This window comes from Hakea prostrata, chromosome 1 (assembly GCF_041222555.1).
Source record: "Hakea prostrata isolate BN-2017 chromosome 1, UWA_Hpros_2, whole genome shotgun sequence".
NCBI classification, from domain to species: Eukaryota; Viridiplantae; Streptophyta; class Magnoliopsida; order Proteales; family Proteaceae; genus Hakea; species Hakea prostrata.
Window position 1 is genome coordinate 63,993,176 of NC_142600.1, and position 15,621 is coordinate 64,008,796.

Genomic DNA, 15,621 nt, shown 5'->3' on the forward strand with positions numbered 1-15,621 from the left:
GGACCCTCTCCTGTTGCTTTTATTGATGGTTTTCAGTATATTATGTTATTTTTGTGGATGCATTTAGTAAGTACACACTTGGTTGTATCCTATGCATTGGAAGTTTGAAGTTGTTGGGATTCTTCAAAGGTTTAAATTACTTGTTGAAAATTTATTTTCAAAACGGATTAAAAGATTTCATAGTGATTGGGGTGGCGATTATCGCACTGTTTCTACTTTTCTCACTTCTTCTGGGATTGACCATCGCCTTCCTTGTCCTCACACCCATGAGAAAAAGGGGATTGTCGAGTGCCATCATCGCTATATTGTTGAAACTAGCCTTACCTTGTAGCCTATTCTTCTTGCCCTAGAAAATTTTGGACCAATGCTTTTGGAACTGCAGTATTTCTTATCAATAGGAATCCTACCCCTGTTTAGGCCAATGTTTCACCCCACTACAAACTCTTTAGAGTCCATTTGGATTATGCATTCTTAAGAGTCTTTGGTTGTGCATGCTACCCTTACCTTCGCCCTTACAACAAACACAAGCTAGAGTTTCGCTCTATCATACATGTCTTTCTTGGGTACAATCCTCGTCACCGTGGCTATCGTTGCTTCCATCCTCAAACAAGTAAACTCTTAATTTCCCACCATGTTGTTTTTTATGAAAAACAGTTTCCCTTTCACCATCCATCACCCACTGAGGCTACCCATCAATCTCAACCACCATTACCTTTTCTTCTTGGCCCTCCTCTTGTGTTTCTCCCCTACTCCATCTCCTCCACCTCCGGTCCCACCACCACACCCACACCCTTGGCCTAATCCACTCCCTTTGAGGACCATGTCTCCCCTCCCCAACTAACCCCAGTTTCTTCCCCTGGGCCCCACACCTCCACCTCTTCCTTATCCTCTTCTCTCTTTTTAGATATCATCATTGATCTTCCTTACGACTCTCAACCTCCTTTTCCTTCCCCACCTCATCCAATCTCTTCTCTTAACACTTATCCCATGGTAACTCTCTCCAAAGCCCACCATCTACCTAGAGACCTACTTACATCCATCTCTGATGATACCCAAATTGAGCCTACCTCTTTCCTTACTTCCAACAAATACCCTCACTGGCGAATGGCTATGGATGATGAATTTAATGCCCTACTAAAGAATGGCACTTGGTCTCTTGTCCCTCCTCCTCCTCCTCCTCAGACAAATGTAATTGGTTGCAAGTGGGTGTTTCGAATTAAAAGGAAGGCTAATGGTTCCATTGAAAGATACAAAACCCACTTGGTGGCTAAGGGGTTCAATCAACAAGAGGGTCTTGACTACAATGAAACTTTTAGCCTTGTTGTCAAACCCACTACTATCTGCACGGTTCTATTTCTTGCTGTCTCCCACTCTTGGCCTATTCGCCAATTGGACATCCAAAATGCCTTTCTCCATAGCTTTCTAAATGAAACAGTCTACATGAAACAACCACCAGGCTTTGTTGATTCTCTTCATCTTAATTATGTTTGTCGCCTTCACAGATCTCTTTATGGTCTAAAACAGGCTCCTCGTGCTTGGTTTGATCGTCTAAGTTTCTTCTTACTGGACTTTGGTTTTGTTGGATCTAAAACTGACACTTGTCTTTTCATTTATCATGGTATTTCTGGTACACTTTTTATCTTAATTTATGTGGATGACATCATTGTTATCAGAAGTTTTGAGTTGTTACTTTCAATATTCATGACTGCTATTGCCTTTGTCTTTGCTGTCAAAGATCTTGGTTCCTTACATTATTTTATTGGAATGTCTGTGTCTCCATTCTCTAATGGTCTTCACCTTTGTCAACAACAATATATTACTGACCTTCTTCATAGGGCCAACATGAGTGATTACAAGCCTATTACCAATCCTCTTTCTCCTTCTACCTAGTTGAGTAAATTCTCGGGGGAGCTAATAGCTGATCCTACCTTGGACAGAAGTATTGTGGGGGCTCTATAATATGCAATTATGACTCGTCCTGACGTACAATTTGTAGTCAAAAAGGTCTGTCAGTTTATGCAAAGTCCAGCTCTTGATCATTGGTTTGCTGTCAAAAGGATTTTGCGGTACCTAAAAGGTACAATATCTCATGGAATAGTCATCAACAAATCCTCTAATATGACATTAACAACCTTTTTCATTGCTGATTGGGTTGGATACCCTAATGATCATAAGTTTACAAGTGGTTATGTTGTCTTCCTAGGGCCCAACATCGTATCTTGGAGTTCTCGAAAATAATCCATGTTGCTTGCTCTAGTATAGAGCCTGAATATCGAGTTCTTGCTAATGCTACTGTTGAGCTCACTTGGCTACAATATCTCCTTCACGAGCTTCATATATTCCTAAGTGCTGCTCCTGTACTCTGGTGTGATAATATTGTTCAACCTATCTCACTACAAATCCTATCTTTCATGCTTGGACCAAACATGTGGACATTGACTTCCACTTTGTTCGTGATAAAGTTGCCAAAGGAGATCTTCACGTTCGTTCCTTATCTTCTAAGGATTAATTGGTTGGCATCTTCACCAAGCCGCTATCTACTCCACGTTTTAGCACCTTGATGGCCAACCTTAAGGTCACTTCACCTCCCTTGAGTTTGTGGGGGCGTATTTGGGATATTTCTGGAAAATCAACCAAAACCCTAGCCGCCACTCCATCTCAAGCTTATGCGGCTAGGGTTTCTTCCAAGAGTTCCACAACTGTTAGGAGTCCCACAGATGATCAAACATTAGATACTACATCCAAGAAGGACTCTATAATTGGTACTCACAAAGACTCTTCCAAGAGTTCAACAGCTGATTAGACACTAGCTACTACATCCAAGAAGTACTCTAAAATTTGTACTGAAAATATCCCAAATATGCCCAGTGGGCCTACTTGATTCTCATAGAACCCAGCCACTTACATCATGAGTTAACCGGTTTCAATACCCCTATCGGAAGGGTAGTAGTACTCATAAGGTTACCTAGCCAAACACTTCTAGACACCTAGCATTCATGTACTTAGGTCGAAATGCATACTCATGTAAGTTCACTAAGGTAATGGGCGAACCCACAAACCTAGTTGGTAAATAGACATAAGAGAATCTAAGTCTCAAAACCGATCCCACACACATTCTCATATCATCATTCAAAGAATATTGAAATAGAAGCAAACATAGTTTCTCGCCTTTCATTCTCACAAAGTCACACTCATAATCACAAAATAATAATTATCAAAGCAAGGCAAGATATCAAGAATGAAAATTAAATCATTAAACATGCAACATAAGGTCACGTATGTTCCTCACCTTTCAATTTGATTCCTTTATCCAAAGTCCCAAATTTCACTCTCATAAGTCGGTGATTATATTCATAATAAACCTAATCATGTAAGAGAATTAATAGACACAAATTAGAATTCAATTGGGTTTCAAAAGAGTTCCCAAAATCACCCAACAAAACCTCAATTTGATAACTAGGTTCAAATCCGCCGTTCTTAACCTAGTTGGGCGAAAAGTCATTATTTTGCCATCGATTCTAAGAGTACCTTCAATTTGATCAAAATTTGTTCTAGATCAAAAAGCCCCAAATTTGGCTCTCTTAAATCGCCTGCGGGCGTCTCAGAGAGCCAAAACGTGAAATCTTTTCCAAGGATTCACACCAACAACTCTCATACTAAAGGGAAACATTAATACAAGAATGTAAGAGCATTCAATAAACCTAACATGCTTCCACTACCGCGAACCCACAGTAAAAGTGAGGAAAACCCCATAAAATTGTGTTTAGAGAAAAGGGTTTAAGGATTCTCACCTCTTTCAACATTTCCGCAATGATCCGAGTCACAAAGCACCTTTGGTTGGATGAGATCTACTCTTCTCCTTGGTCTCCTGTCTTCCCAAAGCCTTAGCCCCACTATAGCATTAGAAAATATGTTTAGAGGTGAGCTACAACCTAAAATAGGGTTTAAAAACCCGGAATCCCAATTCTATCCTGAAGTTGGAAAAGGGATTGGGGAGTTGGGTCACCCAACCGGTCCAACTAATAGTCCAAGTTTGGACCCCCATTTGGACTCTAATTTTGGTGATTTTTGGCTTGAATGAAAGGTCTTCTGATTATCTACGTTTGGATACATTAAACTTGTCGATCGGACTCTCCATCGTCAGTCGACGGACGTGCCAAAACACCTTTTAACGCCATCGTGATTGACCTTCTCTCTTCTCTTTAAATTCTATGAGAGTTTTCGAGTCATAATTAGGGTCATCCACAATCATTGGGTCCACTTTTGAACATTCGGGCTTGACTTGAATGGCCCACAGTTGTCGCCGACTTGAGTTTCGGGTTTGCGGTCTTGAAACTATATGTTAAAGGCTTAGAAATCCGGGGGATTTGAATCAGAATTTCTATATTCTGAAGCCATTTACACAACTCTTTACAATAGTGAAAACATCTTAGACTCTCCCGTGGACGTAGGTTGATTTCAACCCGAACCATGTAAATCCTAGTCTCTCTCTCTCTTTTGTTACTACTGGCGAGTCCTAATGAATTTCAATTTTTTTCTAACCAAAAAAGAAAAAAAAAATGAATGGCCAGCTCTAATTTTCTTGTATTGCTTTTTTGAAGTGATTCTATCATAGCTATGGGATTTTCAGGTTGTGCATGAATGATGTTCAAAGGAGCAAGCGTCCTTCCCTACCCACCATATTACACGAATCCTGTATTCAAAATTTTTTTTGGTGACTACCATATATCCATTCGGAACTATACCCTTAATCAAGAAAGGGTGGTTGTCCGCTTAAAATTCATTCTGTGAAAAATATGAAAATCACTTTTTCTTTTTGGTGAATAAAAAAAAGTATGAACAACACTAAGAGGTAAAAGAAGGTCTAAAATGAGGAAGTAGTAAGAAAAGGATATGTTGGAGGTAATGGGGTTCCCTACTATACTGTCTTGTAATCCTTTGTGGCGCTAAATCCCAGCAGCCATCCAATTGCCGCTGTGGATGATTGCCGCGTGCTGATAAATAAATCCCAGCCATTGAATCTTTAAAAGTTATATCTCTTTTCATACTGGTCCATTTAAAGTGATTCATATTCAATCCAACCAACCCTCTAAACTCGACTCGGAAAAAAAAAAAAAAAAAACAAAAACAAAAAAAACAAAAAATACAACAACAACAACAACAATAAGCCTTGTCCCAACTAAATGGGGTCAGCTATATGGATTCTTACCTTCCAATCAGTTTTGTTTAAGACCATGCTAGATACAAGGCCTAAGCTATAGATATCCTTTCTCACCACTTCTCTAAAGGTTATCTTAGGTCTACCCCTAGCCATACTTCTAGTTCCTTCAATTTGGATTAATCACTTCTCTGTACAGTGGGATTATAGGTTTCCATTGAACACGGTCGTGCCAGCTCAAACAGCTTTCCCGAAGCTTATAACTTACGGGAGCAACTCTCAGACCAACTCTAATATGATCATTCATTATCTTATCCTTCCTTGTTTTTTCACTCATCCATTTTAGCATCCTCATTTTTGCTACACTAAGTTTATTTATATGATTCTTTTTAAGAGCCCAACACTCTGCACCATATGTCATAGTTGGTCGAACGACGATCCTCTAAAGTTTTCCTTTAAGCTTTAATGGAATACGAAAACATAAAAAAAATTCCAAATCGACTCAAAATTTGTCTTGTCTTTTCCCTCTTCCATGCTATCGTTGCCGGCCGGAGGAGAAGGTCTTCATACTGTTGCATTCATTTTTCGAGATTGTCGTCGCCTTCACATTCAGTTTCTGGATCATTGTCTCGTCTTATTTTGAGAACATGCTCAGAGAGCTTCACCTTCTCTCCTTGTTATGTTCTTACCAAGTAACTTTGTACTCTATACCGATGTGTCTTCTGTCAACCCAAAACAATGAAATTAAGCTAGATGGATTTGATTCAGATGCTACACCAAAATTGCCCAAAAAAAACATGAACCAAAGAGAGCTTTTTCAGAACTTGATTGAATAATAGGATTAAAAGGAATAAATCCCAAAAGGGGCATTGGTAGTGCTTATTAGCTTATGATTACCTCTTATTGTTACCTAATAAAATGCCTCCCCCTTCATCTTTCAATCCAATTCATTTTTCTTGGTTTTCCAATTTTTTAGTTTAATCTCTCTCTGGCCAATTTCATAGCCACAAAAATGTCTAAAATGGAAGAGGAGATAAGAATGCACAGTGGGCTAATCCTTCACGGGTTTTGTCTTGTGAAGAAAAATATCGTATGAAACAACCTACATATCTAAGCTTAAATATCTTTATAGCAATTGCACTTGCTCTGACTCTACACAAAAAAGGCGATCAAAGTGGGGTTCACAAAAATAAAAGAAGTAGTGATAGAGATTGGAAAGAATGCAACCTTCTCGAGATCTAGGTTTTGTTATTTTACTTTTTATTACTTTATTAAAACGAGTCGGGGGTAGAGGGTTGGTTAGATCATTGATGAACCACTTTAATTGGACTAGTATGATAAGAGATATAACTTTTAAAGATTCAATGTGATTTATTTGTCACCACGTGGCAATCATCCATGGCGGCCTCTGGGTTTGAGCGTCATAGAGGATTACAATCCTCGATGCTAATATGACAACAAATAGATTGTTTGGAGGATAAAGATTTGTACTATAATCCTTTGTACGTAAGTGGTGTTTTTAGATGCTTCACACCACGACTGCACCAAATGATTGTAACTGCACCCACTAATAAATTTTAGGCTCTGTTTGGTAGCCAGGCTTTGAATAACACAAGTAATTCATAGAAAGGAAGTAAAAATGAAAATAGGGAGATACAAAGTCCTCTTGCTCAGTTGTGTTGGCTTATATGGGTTCCTTGCAACCATGGAACTTTATTTCGGCAAATTTCGCCGAAATATTGGCGAAATTCGCCAGTTTCGCCCCCTGGAGAAACGAAACCAGGGGGCGAAACGAGATTATCAATATATGGGTGATGGACATACACTTGGTCCTTTTGCTGAATTTTTCCAAGAGCAGGGTATAATTGCACAATACACTTTGCCTGGCACACCATCACAGAATGGTGTTACAAAAAGGAGAAACGGGACATTGTTGGATATGGTGAGGAGTATGATGAGTAACTCCAAACTACCACCTCTATGGATGGATGCTTTTGAAACAGCCACGTATATTTTAAACAGAGTTCCAACCTAAGTGGTTCCTAAAATGCCATTTGAATTATAGAAGGGTTGGAAACCAAGTTTAAGACATTTATGCGTTTGGGGTTGTCCAGATGAAGTAAGAATATATAATCTACATGAGAAGAAGATCCAAGAACCATAAGTGCATTTTTCGCTGGATATCATTCAAGTAGGTTTGTTTAGTCACTGGTCTCTCAATGTCCTGCTGAAATTGCCATGGAGACCCACATCCATAAGAGGTTGGTGATATGGCAATTGAAGTGGCCTTAGAAGATCATGATGAAGATCCTCCACATCAGGAGCATCCTGTTGTTCAACAACCCCAACAAGTGGATTTTGAAACAACATCAAGGAGATCTACTAAGGTCAGAAAATAAACAATACCTACTGATTATGTTGTGTATCTACAAGAGTCTGACTATGATATTATTACTGAAATAGATCCTGAAATGTTTTCATAAGCAATGAATAGTGATAAATCTAGTTTGTGGTATGAAGATATGAAGGATGAAATGGACTCTATGGCACATAATGATGCTTGGGGCCTTGTTGAGTTTCCTGAAGGAAAGAAACCAATAGGTTCTAAATGGGATTTTAAAACTAAGAAAGATTCATTATGAAACATTGAGCGATACAAGGCCCAACTAGTTGCCAAGGAATTCACATGAAGGGAATGAATGCATTGACTATAAGGAGACATTCTCTCTTATGTCAAAGAAGGATTCCTTCTGCATCATTATGACGTCAGTTTCCCATTTTGATTTAGATTTACATCAGATGGATGTGGAAATAGTATTTCTCAATGGAGATTTGTATGAGGAGGTATACATGAAACAACCTGATGGGTTTGTTTCGAGTAATGGTAAAATTGGTTTGATTCATTTATGGACTTAAGCAGGCATCTTGACAGTGGTATTTGAGATTTCATGATGTGATCTCTTCATTTGGTTTTAAAGAGAATGTTATGGATCAGTGTATATACCACAAGGTTTGTGGGATAAAAATCATATTTCTTGTGTTATATGTAGGTGATATTCTACTTGCAATCAATGACTTAGGGTTATGAGGTGAGAAGCTTTCTATCTCAAAACTTTGATATGAAGGATATGGTTGAGGCATCTTATGTCATTGGGATAACATCCATAGCAATAGGTCCCGGCGTGTTTTGAGACTATCTCAAGAAGCCTATATAAACAAAGTGCTTGAGAGATTTAGGATGAAAGATTGTTCACCAAGTGTTGCACCCATTGTTAAGGGTGATAGGTTCCATTTTAACCAGTGTCCAAAGTTGGAATTTAAAAAAGATAAAATGGCAAACATTCTATATGCTTCCGTAGTGGGGAGCATGATGTATGCACAAGTCTGTACAAGACCTAACATTGCTTTTGCCGTTGGAATGTCAGGGAGATATTAGAGTAATCCTGACCTGGATCATTGGATAGCTGCAAAGAAGGTCATGAGGTACCTTCAAGGAACAAAAGAGTTGTTACTTACATATAGGTATTCTGATACTTTAGAAGTTATCAAATATTCGGACTCAGATTTTGCAGGTTGTGTTGATTCTCGTAAATCAACATCTGGGTATGTCTTTATGCTAGCTGGTGGGGCCATATGTTGAAGAAGTGCTAAGCAGACTTGATTACTACATCTACCATGGAAGTTGAGTTCGTATTCTGTTTTGAGGTTACTGTGCAGGGAATATGGTTGAGAAACATCATTTATGGGCCTAGAGTTGTTGAGTCTATCTCTAGGCCAATGAAGTTATGCTGTGATACTACTGTTGTAGTGTTATTTGCTAAGAATAATAAGAGTGGAAATTGAAGTAAACATATCGACATTAAGTACTTGGCAATAAGAGAGCACATTAAAGCTAAGGAAGTGCTCATAGAACACATAAAGACTGAGCAGATGATTGTTGATCCGTTGACAAAGGGCATGTCACCTAGAGCTTTTGAGGATCATGTTGTCCATTTGGGACTTCAAAAAGATTTATCTTTATGAAAGGTAGTTATTACACATTCTCATGTAATGACTGTTATGTAGTTTGTTTCTCATTTCCGTTGTCTACATTTCTGTTAAGAGAACAAACATGTTGTTGGACCAGCAATAACATGTGAGGTTTATTCATAAAGTTGCATTTATGCAGGAAAAGAAATATTGTATTGTGATACATGGAAGGTACCGCCTAAGTTAAAGGTATCCACCGCTATGACTTGTACAATTCTATTTATTATTATTATTATTATTTTTTTTTTAACATAAAGATTTAAGATATAACATTGTTTGGGCCAAGTGGGAGAATGTTAGATTTTATTTATTTAAATAAATAAAATTAAATATTTTAACTTCTCATAATTATGATGTGGCCCAAACATTATTGATAATTACAACTTATTTCAAGGCGGTCGCCTTGATAACTGTTTGGCGGTTACCTGGAGGTGTTTGATGGGTACATTGTTTCTACAAGGCTCATTAAGAACCTGTATTTTGAGAAGAAAACTTTACGGCAATTTTCTGTGAACTCTGGTCCCCCGAGTAACTTGCAAACGACTTCCAAAAACAAGTCTCCATAGCAGGAGGTAAGTACCTTATTTTTGTCTTTAACATGATTGAACAAGAACATAATTAGTTTGGTTCTGGACTTCAATATTAAGTAAATTATATACTTTGTTGGTAGTCTTACAATTACTAAATAAGAAAACAACTATTACAAAGTTGGAAACTTCAAAATAGGAAACTACTCATATTCTAAGAGCCTCTTCTAGAAACATTACACATTGGAAGAATAGTTTGAGTAGATTTGGAGCCTACATCGTTTTTGGTGAAATGAAACTTCAACAGAAAATTACTCCTATCTGAAGAGCCTTTTCTAGAAACATTACGAATTGAAAGAAATAGTTTGAGTAGATGCGGTAGCCTACATTGTTTCGTTGGTGAAAATAACACATGTTTTTAACTCTATCTTGTGAAACCTAGCTTAAACCTCTTGGGATAAGGGAAAAAAGAACTAACTAAAATCAAACTACAAAATAGAAACTCTAACTTAGCAATGGTTCCAGAAGTAGAAAATTAAGTGCATAGCAACTAAACTAACTCAGCTAATAAATCTTCCTTCTCTCGCTATCTTCATAATGACCCGATGCACCTGGGTTAGCATGATCGACATCGTTTTTACGGGTTTTGAGGTCGTTTTTAGGGGTTCTGGGGCATTTTTTCTGTGGCATTGTAATTTTACTATTTTAATTTTAGCTCTGTTTTAGGGGTTTCTTGTCACCCTATAAAACCATGTTTTGTACTTCTCTTGAAAGTGGCTGAATATTTGTTCTTCTGGTTAAAACACTTTTGAGAGATAAGAGTTTATCTTTTATCAGTCTAAGCTTCTGTTTAGCCTCTTTTCTTTGTCGTTTGGCATCATGACCCATGCTAGGTCTAGCAAACAGCAACCACACGTGAAGAGTACTCTTTACAATCTTGTTTTGGTCCTTCTCTTCTGCCCTGATTGAAATTATGATTTAATAGTGGAAATATTAAGGTTGTATTATCTTCTGATATGAACCTCAAGCGCTTCTTGAGAGGCCTGTACAAGACCATGAAACATGATCAATTAACTTGGCAAAATTAACGGGTCTATTGTCATGGAGCAACAACACCCAGTATCTCTTAACTCGCAATGATAGCATGCCGACTGTCCTGTGGATATCGGACATCCCTGATCTGCCACCTTGAACTTGCAGCTCTCCTGGTGGAGAAAGAGCCAATTCGTGCAGCTTCTTGGAGGGGGGGGGGGAGGGGGTCCCTTTTGAGCACAGACAAGGTGAATCAGAGGTGGACTTCCCTCTCAAACATGAGATGGAGTTGTGAACGTGTAAGAGAAATATAATCGATCCAACTCGTGTTTATCATCAGAATAATCATTTTAAAAAGACTTGTAAAGGTCGATGTGTATCAGCTTCAGCTCTTAATTAAATCTGTCACATTTCAAATTGTTGCTTTTAAAGCACCTGGGTTTGATGGTTCTCCAGCCCCAATTTTTTCAAAGTAATTTGGATATAATTGGAAACAATGTTATTGCTGATGGTCAGTCTTTTTCTGCAATGGATCTATCAAGGCCAAGACCTTGATTGAATCTTTATCTGTTCAGTGCTTTTTCTGCGATGGGTCTGTATCAGGTCAGGCGGTCCTAATATTTACTCCATACCAAAATCACCTTGATACAAGTAATACTAACTTCCAATTCAATCTTTGGTGTTATACCATCTCTTGGATTTCACATTTAGGACGCATGAGGATTAATGGGGGCATCCATGAAAACGTCAAGAAGACCAAGATTTTCATCTTTCGTGGAGTGGGACGATCAGTCATGACTCTCTCTACTTAGGCACAACTGTCATGCTCAATTACTGAATCTTTTTCTTACACTAGTTTGGCGATCATTACCCTCTGCAATGTAATAACATGTGGAAGGTAGGAGGATATGACCTATGTGTATGGATTTATCATTTATATTTGGTTCTTCCTTAGGATGAAATCTCTCAATGAATATTCAATGAGTTGCTAGATTTAACTACGTGTAATATTCTAATCCAAGGGCACTCATTGGAATTATCCTAGCATTTGTATAACAATATGCTGTGTGGTCAAATCCTACAATTCATTGGGTACTCATTAGGAGAATTCAAATTTGGAGTTCTCATGGACGGAGTTAGTGTTAAGTTGACAAAAATGCTTCCAATATGTTGGAAATTATGGTTTATGCCTAAGGATAAATTAGTCATTCTGATGAACACATTGTTGTGTGAAATCCTAAGGCATGAAACATGTATTTTACACACTTAAAGTGAAGCTACATTGGATTTTATGTTGTTTTTGTAGATTTTAAGATTTTTTAGGATTTGAGCAAATATTTGAAGTTTTGGGTATGAAACATGCTATTTTACTCGTCAAGAGGTCCATTCAAATTCTCAAGTGCAAAAAGAACCTAATTTGGAGCATGATGGACTAGAGATGCGATAGGCCAACTACAATAATATCTTAGAAATAAATAAGCCAATTTTGATCTACAGTAGAGATTAATTAGGATTTTATTTATTTTATTGTAATTGAAAATGTATGGGCCCAAGTAGCCAAAGATTAGGGTTTTATATTTTTTTCCATAGATTTTCAAGAAGATTTTATTTATTTTTCTGTCTCTCTCCACTTTCTACTTCTTTTACTTTATTATTTCTTTAATAAACTCACTTCTTTTTTGTTAATATATATATATATTTCTTCTTTCCTCCCTATTCCTTCTCCACGTTTCTACATTACTTTATTTTAACTCCTATTTTTCTATTTATTCAATTATCATTATTGTTCTTATTAATTATTATTTCTTTCCTTACTTTTACTCTCATTCACCATCTCCTATAAATACCCATCTCCTCTTAGACATAGGCTACAATTATTTTCTTTTTTTGATTTAGGCCTTCGACACTTTTTTCTCTTTAGTTTGTTTAGGTTTTCTCTAGTTCTTTGATTGCTTTGTGGGGTTCTATTTTTTATATTCAATGTTTAGGTGTTTAATTTTTATATGTAATCCAATGATTATTCAAGTTATTTAGTTTCTCTTATGCAAATATAATTTATTTCTTTTGATCAATGCAATTTCAATTTCGAGTTCAAGCTTCAAAATTCAATTTAAAAGATGATTTGTTTTTCTCTGGGTCTAGCAATTGCAGATTTGGATCATTTCAAATTTTGTTGTTAGGGTTGGTTGAAATTTGAATCTATCGTTCAAGGTCTTTTTATTATTCAAGATTTGAGGATGCAAGTAGCCTTCATCAGTAATCTTCTCTCCCCTCTCCATTCCCGCTTCTGCCTACCCCTGCATATTCTTAATTTAGGATTTACTTTTCAGTATTTATTTATCATTTTCCTATCTCTTGGGTCCTTCATCAAAGATGCCTATAGTCATGCCTCTTTTTTATTAAGGTTTCATTTTTCCATTTATTGCTTTGTTATTTGTTATTATATTTACTTTTTGTATTTTATTTTTTTTCTAATATCTTTTCCCCCAATCGGTTGACTGTAGCTACGGAAAAGGGTCCAAGGTCAAAATCATCCTAGTTATACTCCCCTTCTCTCAATCCAGAGTTGACACTCGGATCACTTCACTTTTTTTTGTTTATTTATTTATTGTTTGCATCTTTTATTCTTGCTTTTTATTTATGTATTTTTTATTATTTAATGAATGGTTAGGTTATGTCTGTTTAATTTTTATTTTCAATTCGATTGCATTAGATGTGTGTTAGGACCGGTCATTTAGATATGATAATTTAGTTTACTTAATAAATCAAAAAAAAATTTGAATCCTTGCACGCTCATGTAACCATTAAGAGGTTAAATTCTAAATTTGTATCTCTCCTTAAGATTGACTCGTTAGCTACACGATACCAAGCGCTTGCAATTAATTTTATTTCACGAACGCATTCCATAAGTGGGTGGTTACAAGAGAGTAAAAAAGGGGTGACCACTGCCTCCCTCTCTAGAGTGATTGCTGTATTCATTTTTGGTTCTCTAAGAAAAATGTAGAAGCTTGTGTAGCTCTATAACTCTCTCTCTTGATTCGATCTCTCTATTGAACCTTAGATCCACAAGTAGTATTTGGGTTGTGGATTAGTATTCTTCTTCCTAGAGATTGAGAATCATCCGGTGAAAAAGAAGAAGTGAGCAATTGTGTAGGGAACCATCTCTTTCAAAGGATCTGATTGGTTATTTCCATTGTGCATTCGGTGTTTGAAAATCCAAGTAAGATTCCATCTTTTCTATTATTATATTATGAATTATATTATGTATATTATCCAAAACCAACATTGGACATCAGAGCCACGGTTTTTGGGTTGCCCTCGAATCATTGGTTTTGATTTCTTAGTTGTTAATCCATGGATCCAATGTGTAAGGATATAGGGTTCATTAATTTCAAATCTGGAACCCTAGACTTAGTAAGAATGATCCATTATATTTGTTTTGTGCAATGAATAGCTGATTCATTTTCCTTCTCAATTTTTATTCATCTATTGTTGTGAAAGGAAACATTAGGGTTGTTTAATGTGCATTAGATTTGATAATTCACAAAAGAAACAATTAATGAAAAAAAATTTGGGTAGTCTTTCATGTGGTTTGATGCATTGAATTAAGAGAATTATGAATTTGGTCTTGTGTGACATCTGTGACCTGCTTTTGGAGAGACAGAAGGGTGTTTTCCATCCACACGGCTCGTAGTCTGGCACAAGAAGGAGCGACGTCTGATTGATGGAGCATTGTCTCAACCCAAATGGTGCACCTTGAAGGTATAAATGAATCACAGAGAACTAGATGTACTACTTCTTCTAGTAGACGATGTGCGATGTGACAAGACGACAATTCATCTGGTAATTCGTCTGATGATCCGTCTAAACACCAGAAGCCAAACAATCTAAGTGATATTTGGGAAACTCAAGCTAGACAGTCTGAGTGATGTCTAGGTAGCAGAAGCCTACTAGGTCAAGTGGGTGCTACCTAGGTAGAAGTGTTATGTGTGAGCCGCCTCGTAGCATGTGAATAAGTGTGACTTTGTGTCTTTATTATTGGGGCTTATGTAGTATGATTTATTTTATGGTTTATTTGGGTCTTCTAATTATGAAATCATGCTTCTAGCACAAAATGAAACTAGTGCAAAGAATCTATGTGGGATTTGCATGAGAATTTGATTGAGTGTTTGTTGGCATTTCTTTTAGTTCAAAATGTTAATTCTGTAGGTTAACAATGCTAATGTGATTCTTGCTGCTTGTGCTCATTACTGTTTACAATATCTCTAGTTCATACGGCCATTACAAAGAGTATTGTCGTTGACCTCACAAAGGGAGATAAGTTGAATGAGAGGAATTATGACCTCTGGAATTGTGAAGTGTAATATCTCCTGAAAGAATATGACATACTAGAAACCATAAGCAACACCATGTCCAACCTGAGGAAGGTACCTCCGCACAGCATCACAAGGACTTTAAGGAGTATAATGCTTGGAAAAGGAAGGATTAGGTAGCTCGTATCATGATACTAAGCTCTATGAGGGATGATCTGATGCTTTGCTTTGAGAAGCACCAGACTACAAAGTCCTTGTGGGAGGCTATTAAGTTCCAATATGGAGGGATCTCCACCACTAGGGGCAACAGTTTGGACTTGCGTTCGACAATTATAAGATGCATCAAGGTTACACTATGAAGCAACATATAACTACAATGTTGAACATGATAAGCGAGTTGAGCGCAAGTGGGAGCCAAAAGACCGATGAGGAGCAACTCTTAGCGATCATCAGGTCATTGTCCATGTCTCTGGAGCACATGAAGATCTTTTGGACTCATGCTGATGATGTCAAGATGTTTGACAAAGCTGCCAAGCACTTGAGATGGAGGTTCGCACATTGG